Genomic DNA, 8,015 nt, shown 5'->3' on the forward strand with positions numbered 1-8,015 from the left:
TCTGTGCTACCCCACGTGTCTTTGAGGTTCCTATACACCAAGAAGGAGCTATTCGCGTGTTTTTAAATCACGTTTGCTTTCGAGGGCACCAGGGCATGTGTGTGGAGGTCCCAAGACATCTTGAAGAAGTTCATTTTCTCCCTCCACCCTGTGCATCTCAGGGACGGATCAGGTCTTCAGCCGGGTAGCAGGCTCCTCTACCCTCTGAGCCAACTCGGCAGCACCAAGCATCTTTTACGACCACATTTATTTATTTTTAACTTTTAATTTTTTGGGTGTGAGTGGTTTTGCTTATATGTACGTCTGCTCACCATTAGTGTGCAGTTGCCCAAAGAGACCCAAAGAGGGCCTTGGATCCCCTGGAACTGGACTCAGTGGGCACGTGGGTGCTGGAAACTGAACTGAGGTCCTCTGGGAGAGCAGGCAGCCCCCCTGCCCGCTGAGCATCTCTGCAGCCTGTTTACTTACTCCATATGTGCTGAGGTGGAAGTCAGAGAACAACTTGCAGGAGTCAGTGCTCCTACCACGTAGGTCCTCCTGGAGGTTGGACACACGTCCTCGGGGCCAAGGACAAGTTACTTAATCCACTGAGCCAACTCAAGGGCCTTCGGTAATTTATTTTTAATACAATCGCTTGAGCACATTCTTTTTCAGTGCCTCAGGCATGTTAAGTAAACACAGTCTCCACTGGGTAACAGTTCTTAATACTCATAAACTTTCTATCCATTCAGTACATATCTTTTTGTCCATTCACATAACAACCTAGCACTGTCATAGCTCTGGACACAGAAGATAATCTCGTATTTAGCCTTGAAAACTTTATAAACTTGCTGAAACAGAGAAACATAAAAAATGACTCAAGTGTGATGGTTCTGGCAGTGTGTGCAATAGTTTCTAGGAAGAGAAAGATCAATTCAGTGGAGCCTGCCCAAGAGGAGCCAAAGAATCACAAAGTCTTTGTAGCACCTGAAAGATATTGAACAAACCAATGGGGGAGCACAACCATTCTGACAGGAAGGTTAGCATGTGCTCAATCTTGACTGTGAGTGGTGTGTTGATGAATTCCATTCTATGGAATCAGCTCTCCTCCACATGCATGAGGCCATGTCTACACTCCTTCATTCTCACCCAGTTTAAGACTTAACTCTAGGAGTTAACTTACCAGAAATGGGTAGATTCATAAACCTTACGGTTCTTTGAGGCCTGTGACCATGTTTTTTAATTTCTGTGACTCCAGCTCTTAGAGGTTCTTAGGGGTTCTCAGTGATCACCAAGGGAAGCTTTGCAGAATGTGAATCCTTCATGAAGCTTGCCTGAATTTCTGGCCACCCAAGTCCTGCTTGGTTAGGCCACCAATTTGGAACCTTCATCTCTCACAGCCTGTACCATGGTTAGACTCTCAATTTTTAGAAGCCATTTTCAAAAAAATGTGTTGGAAAGTGCTTCTAGCGGCTTCTGCCCATTGGTCTTGGCTGTGCCTTTACAGCCGGTTTGGCAGCCCAGCTGCTCATTCAGGTGGCAAAATATGTTCAGCCTGGTCCACTTTGGCACCTGCTGTACAGACACACCTATGCTCTTGACTTCTTTTGGGGATGTGCTGTGAAATTATTTAGCAGTGTGGTTCAAAATCAGGCAGGCGAACCCAACGGCCTACACCCTTCATTCTCTTTTTTAGTGGAAGAGAAAAACATGCTGACCTCCTAAACACCCCCAGAATCCCCAGCAAGTCTTTGCTTCACTGTGAGTACATCAATGGGAGCAGTTCTGAGTCATGCTGTCCCAATGCTGGTGCCGTGAGGCCTCCAGTGTCAGAACGTAGCCCTGGGTGTACTGTCTGCTCACATTTCTTTTGTACATTTGCTCGTTTGTGTGTTTGTTTGGGGATGTGGAGGGTCAAAGCACAGTTTGTGGCAAGTGGTTCTGTCCTTCTTCCATGTATGTTCTGGAGATTGAACTAAACTGAATAGGCAGCAAGCCTGTTGGCATGCTTTGTCTGGCCCCTGATGCATTGTTTTTATTCTGTATTTTCCAAGGCAGATTTCAATTATTTCCTTTAGTGACGCCCATCCATTTTGTAGTTTGTGACCTGAGGTGACACCTCCTCATCTTCTTTGACCAGAAATTCCAAGCAGAAGAGCCATTAGCAAATAAGTGTCCCATCTCCACACATGCTAGGTATCCTATCTAAGCAGAGAATGCAGTTCCAAAAAGCTTCTAAAGATGAAAAGCAAAGCAAAACAAAACAAATAAATGGCAAAAACAAACCAAAAACAAAAACTAGGCAGAGTATGTGGTCAGCTCTAGGTGTCATGCTGGGTGCTTGCTGGGTGCCACATAGCTGTCATTGACAGCTAACACTGTTCTCCACATATGCCACATGTTTAAATCAGTTAAAGCGTGAGTCCCCAAGTGGACTTTGCTGATAGCAGTGAACCTGCAGCCTTGTGTTGGATAAGGGAACAGCCCAGAAATTGGGTCTGGTGTCTCCTTCCTCCTTTGTGAGTGCAAGGGACCCAATGCAGTGAGACCCAGTGCAGTAGACATTGGCCACAGGTGACTGTTGAAATGCAACTGGTAACGTTCTCTACATGGACAGTATTGCTCAGACTTCAATGATTTCATGTAGAAAGTGTGAACTATCTCATCAATGATGTTTTACAGTGATTGCATTCTTATATATTGGGTAAACTAGAACACCATTTAAATTGTTTTACCTGTTGTCTTAGTTATGGTTTCTATTGCTGTGAAGAGACACTATGATCATGGCAACTCTTGTAATGGAAAGCATTTAACTGGGGCTTGCTTACAGTTTCAGAGGTTCAGTCCATTATCATCATGGTGGGACATATAAGCATGCAGGCAGACATGGTGCTGGAGCTAAGTCCTACATCTTGATAGGCAGGCAACAGGAAGTGAACTGAAGTACTGTGTGGCTTGAGCATATATGAGACCTCAGAGCCCACCTCCACAGTGACATACTTCCTCCAACAAGACCACACATATTCCAACAAAGCCATACTTCCTAAAAATGCCAATCCCTTTGGGGGCCATTTTCTTTCAAACTACCACATTCCACTCCCTGGCCCACCAAACTTGTAGCCATATCATAATGCAAAAATGCATTCAGTTCAACTTCAAAAGTCCCCATAAGTCTATCACAGTCTCAACAATGTTTAAAAGTCAAAAGTTCAAAGTCTCTTCTGAGATTCATGCAATCTCTTAACTGTATTCCCTTATAAAATAAAAATCAAAAACCATATCACATACTTCCATCATATAATGGCACAGGATATACATTACCATTCCAAAACTCAGGAACAGGAGCATAGCAAGAAAATAATGGACCAAAACAAGACCAAAAATCAGCTGGGCAAACTCCAAACTCTGCATCTCCATGTCTGATGTTAAAGTGCTCTTCAGATCTCCAACTTCTTTCAGCTTTCTTGACTATAACACACTTCTTTCTCTTAGGCTGGCTCCACTCCCTATTAGCAGCTTTCCTCAACAGATATCCCATAACTCTGGCATCTCTAATATCTTGGGGTCTCGAAGGCAATTCAGGTTTCAACTTCACAGCTTCACAAAATGGCCTTTCAACTAGGCCTCCAATCAGGGACACCCCTGACACATGCCTAGCCTCAGCAGCTTTCTTTAGGTGTGGAGGAATATTCCACAACCTCTTTTTCCTTTCCTTTAAAGCCAGAACCACATAACTGAAGCTGCCATTGCTGCTTGCTGGGGCTGGAACATGGCCCCCTTGTTCAATTACATCTTCACCAGCTTTCTGTTTTCCTTTTCTGCCTAAGCTTGGCTGTCCTGAAACTTGTAGATCAGGCTGGTCTCAAACTCAGAGATCTGTTAGCCTCTGACTTCTAAGTGCTCTGTGTTCCTACTAGGATTTCCCATTAAGCAGCACTTAAAGCATTCAACTACTCTTCTAATCCACAGTTCCATGGTCCATATACCTTCAAACAAAAGCATGCTCAGGCCTATCACAACAGTACCCCAATCCTTAACAACAACTTCTGTCTTAGTGTTTCTATGGCTGTGAAGAGACACCATGACCGTGGCAACTCTTATTTAAAAAAATTAAGTGGCTTACAGTTTCAGAGGTTTGGTCCATTATCAACATGATGGGACATGGTGGTGTGCAGGCGGACATGGTGCTGGAGAAGGAGCTGAGAGTTCTACATCTAGTAGGCAACAGGAAGTGAACTGATACACTGGGTATGGCTTGAGCATATATGAGATCCAAAGCCCACCTCCACAGTAACACACTTCCTCCAACAAGTCCATACCCACTCCAACAAAGTCTTACCTCCTAATAGTGGTACTCCCTTTGGGGGCCATTTTCTTTCAAACCACCACATCTGTTTTTTGTACTTTTATAAATACGACCCCTAGAAAGCTCACTGTAATATATATGGCTTGCAGTGTCTTTTACAGGATTATGCTGAGTCTGGAGAGACAGTGAAGACATTACTCATGCAGAAGTCCATACCAAACCAGCATCACCTCACAAGGTTAGTTCATTTTTTATTTTCTATCAATAAATGTGTGTGTGTGTGTGTGTGTGTGTGTGTGTGTGTGTGTGTGTGTGCCACATCTGTGTGGGTACCCATGGAGGCCAGAAAAGGGCATTAGAAATAGCCTTTTCACATTAAGATGGGTGGTGTACGCTTGTAATATCTGCTATTCTGGAGGCTGATATGGGAGGATTATAAATTTAAGGACTGCCTGACATGCATGTTGAGATTAAGACCAGCCAGGGCAGCCTGGAGAGACCTTACGTCAAAATTAAAATGTAAGAATTGGGGCTATAGAGTGCTTTGCCTAGCATGGGCCAAGTCTTGGGTTCACTCTCAAGTACCTTTCTAAAGTTTGTGATTGTCTCTGTCCCGTTAGGGTACAAGCTAAATGGAGGTGATGTTCATAGCTGTTTGAGCAGGCAGACATGCAATGGCACTGGGTTTGGTGTTACTGCCTCCAGTGGGGCCATTGCTCCACTTTCTTAGGCCTGTTGTAATGAGTTTGTGTGTGAGATGTCATTGCCTTTCAATATTTTGGCTAAGATAAAGAATAACATCGGATTTATGTGTGCACCACATCTGAGCATTTCCTAAACCTCTTGACCTCCCAGGCTGGGATGAAGAAGTTCATAGATTTCATGAAACCATTCAACATATAGCAGGATCCTAATCGCACCCCAAATGACAGGTAACCCTTCCCAACTGCATTTTTTATTCATTGAAAGAACTGTAGACAACCAGCTGAGCTGTACATGTCAATTGTGGCTCTTTCTCCTGGAAATGTGTGATCATTACATTACTCTGGTTCTGTTACTGATGAATCATAAATTTTATTTGAAAATGATTAAAAGTGGACAATGTCTGGAAGCTGTGGCTGTATGAGATAGTCTACTTCATGTGTGATATGAGTTGGTTTTAACCCAAATGTTTCTTCCTCATGATTATTCCCACCTGATCTCAAGCCCTCCAGACTCCCTCACTGCCTGCACTTCTCCTGGGCCTCATCACAGACTGGCTGGGGTGCAATCCAGGGACTCATAGTTTTAATAAGCTCTCAAGGATATCTTCTGACATCAGCTAGAGTTCTGTAAACAGACTGGATGATGTCAGGAGCAGAGAGTGGATTAAAAACGTAAGCTGTATCTATTGTACTCGTCACAGCTGTTCTTACGTCCACAGTTCCTTACCAGGGACTGACATGCTCAGTTACACCAGTGTGGTAGCCCAGGGCCTGCAGTGGAATGCTCACAGAAGCCCAAGGCTTTTTGCTTTCATCAATGCCTCATTTATTCAGTCATCTGTGAAGGTCAAGATCCACTTCCTCTTCCCTTCTCTGTAGTCCTGTCTGCTCAGGAGTGTAGGGTAGTGGAGTGATTCACAACCCATGTCACTAATGAGGAACAATAACTTGGGCCATCTAGATTGGAGGAAAACCTTTGTGGGCAAGTATGGGTAAAATGGAGATTAGAATATACATGCTGTGTAAAATTAAAACAACAGCTCTCCAGGCTGTCGTTGGAGCTCTAGGAAATTCAGCAGATCGCTCTCTGCCAGGAGATGCATTTGCAGATGTGGGTGGTAATCTGAGGCGTGGGTAGAGTGTGACTTGCAGTTGGAACTCCACAGTCACGGTTCCAGGGAGCCTCTTTAGTTTCTCACTCGTTCACCTCCTAGTCCTAAATCCTCTGTAACCCTGGCCTTGAACTTGTGACGCTCCTGCCTCAACATCCTACGTGGCTGGGATCGCATGCCTACACCATCAAGCCCAGCACTCCCACGGGCTGCTCTTGCAGTGGATCTGGGTTTGGTTCTCAGCACCCCATTGTGATAGCTCCCAATGATCTATAACTCCAGTTTCAGGGGATCTGATACCTTCTTCTGGCCTCATGGGCACTAGGTACACATGTGATACACATACACATACATGTGGGCTAACACTCATACATTAAATTTTTAAAAATAAATGAATCTTTAAAAATATAAAATATGGATGCTTTTGCATTATTTTTTTAATGTTGATTAGTTTTTCCAAGTATTTTTTAAGATTATACATTAAATTAAGACTTTTTTGACCCATGATTTCTACCTGAAGGTAATATAGGCAAAGATATTTGCTATAGTTCCAACACGGTCTCCCCCTATGAAAATGAATGCTGATATTCAACACCTTTATGATGTAGGAAGAGGTGAAGCCAGGTGGATTAAAAAGTGAGGGAGGGTGGTGATCTCTACAATAGGTTTGCTAGACTAAGTTTCTCTGTCTTTCTTGTCACTTTGTACACTCTGCAATTCTTCCAGATTCTGCCAGCAAGAGACCTAACACCAGCCCTCAGCCTTGGGCCTCAACTGTGAGTGAAGCAAGTCCCCTTATTACTTAACCAGTCTGTGTTCTTCACAACGGGAAAAGGACTGTAACAGTATCCCACTAAGCTCTGCATCCCACTTTCTCCAAATATCTTTTCTTGCAAGAAGTTCCTCAAAGTCTGAAGAGAAAGGCATCTATCCGATCTCTGACTCTCCAGTCAGGCTCACTGGTCCCACCACAAACTAATAAGACCCTCACCAAAAGTTATGATGGCAAGAGTTTGGTACAAAGTGCCAAACAGACAACATGCCTAGACAAGAAAACATTCTTTTTTTTTTTTCTCTAAGGAAGTTGGCCATTTGGATTTTCAATAATGAGAACTGCCAAAGAATCTTAGATTTTACTGGATTAGAAGATGTGAAGGACTTAAGGGAAATGGAGGTGATGGGAATCAAATTGCTTTAACATTTTTCCTAGAAGCTGACTGGATGGGTACCAGTGCCATCGTATTTCATGAGTCTTAAATATTCAAAGCCCTGTTTGTAGCTGCGATAGGGTCTCCTCTCTCATCTGGGAGCAGCCAGCTTTGGGGTGTTCATTGGAAGGTTCTTTAGCTTCACCTCTTCTCATATTGTCCACCATAAGCTGAGGTGGCCCTGGTGGAGCTCCTGAGGAGGGAGGTCCCACTGTCAATCTCGACACCTCAGTTGATGGAGCGTTGCTGTAGACAGGGTTCCACCACGGCCCTAAAGGTGCTTCTTTCCTTTGTTAGAAAGCTTAGGAAATTGTGCTCCTCCTGAACTGATACTGGCCATCCGCCTGATGCCATTTGAGAATGAAGCACCCATCCAGACTTAGAGTTTCATTATCACAGAGAAGTTCCTCTTCTTCACCAAGTCACTGCATGAAGGAGGAAACTGAACTCTAAACCACCGTCTTCACCAACATAAGGTGTGGCTCTGGCCATGAACGCCACTAGGCCCTGAGCCCACATCGCTCTCTAAATCTTCTACCTAGGGGAAAGCCACCCAACCTCAATGAGAACCAAACAAAGAATGACAATATATACAAGGTCTAGGACACGTCAGGGAGCCAGCCCACACTGCCACAGCACAGACATGCAGACACAAGAATAACATGAAGGGAGTAAATGAAGAATGAAACTTAAACCCCAGTGTGTG

General features: G+C 44.1%; 1 long non-coding RNA gene across 1 annotated transcript; it reads left to right on the forward strand.

Moving 5' to 3' along the window:
* Positions 1–1,590: 1,590 nt before the first annotated feature.
* On the forward strand, positions 1,591–7,588 carry LOC131926719 (uncharacterized). Its single transcript, XR_009383550.1, has 4 exons — positions 1,591–1,740; positions 4,435–4,523; positions 5,141–5,217; positions 6,828–7,588. It is a non-coding gene; the product is annotated as an uncharacterized LOC131926719 (long non-coding RNA).
* The last annotated feature ends 427 nt before the right edge of the window (positions 7,589–8,015 follow it).

Source organism: Peromyscus eremicus, chromosome 16_21, assembly GCF_949786415.1.
Source record: "Peromyscus eremicus chromosome 16_21, PerEre_H2_v1, whole genome shotgun sequence".
In the NCBI taxonomy this organism is placed as follows: Eukaryota; Metazoa; Chordata; class Mammalia; order Rodentia; family Cricetidae; genus Peromyscus; species Peromyscus eremicus.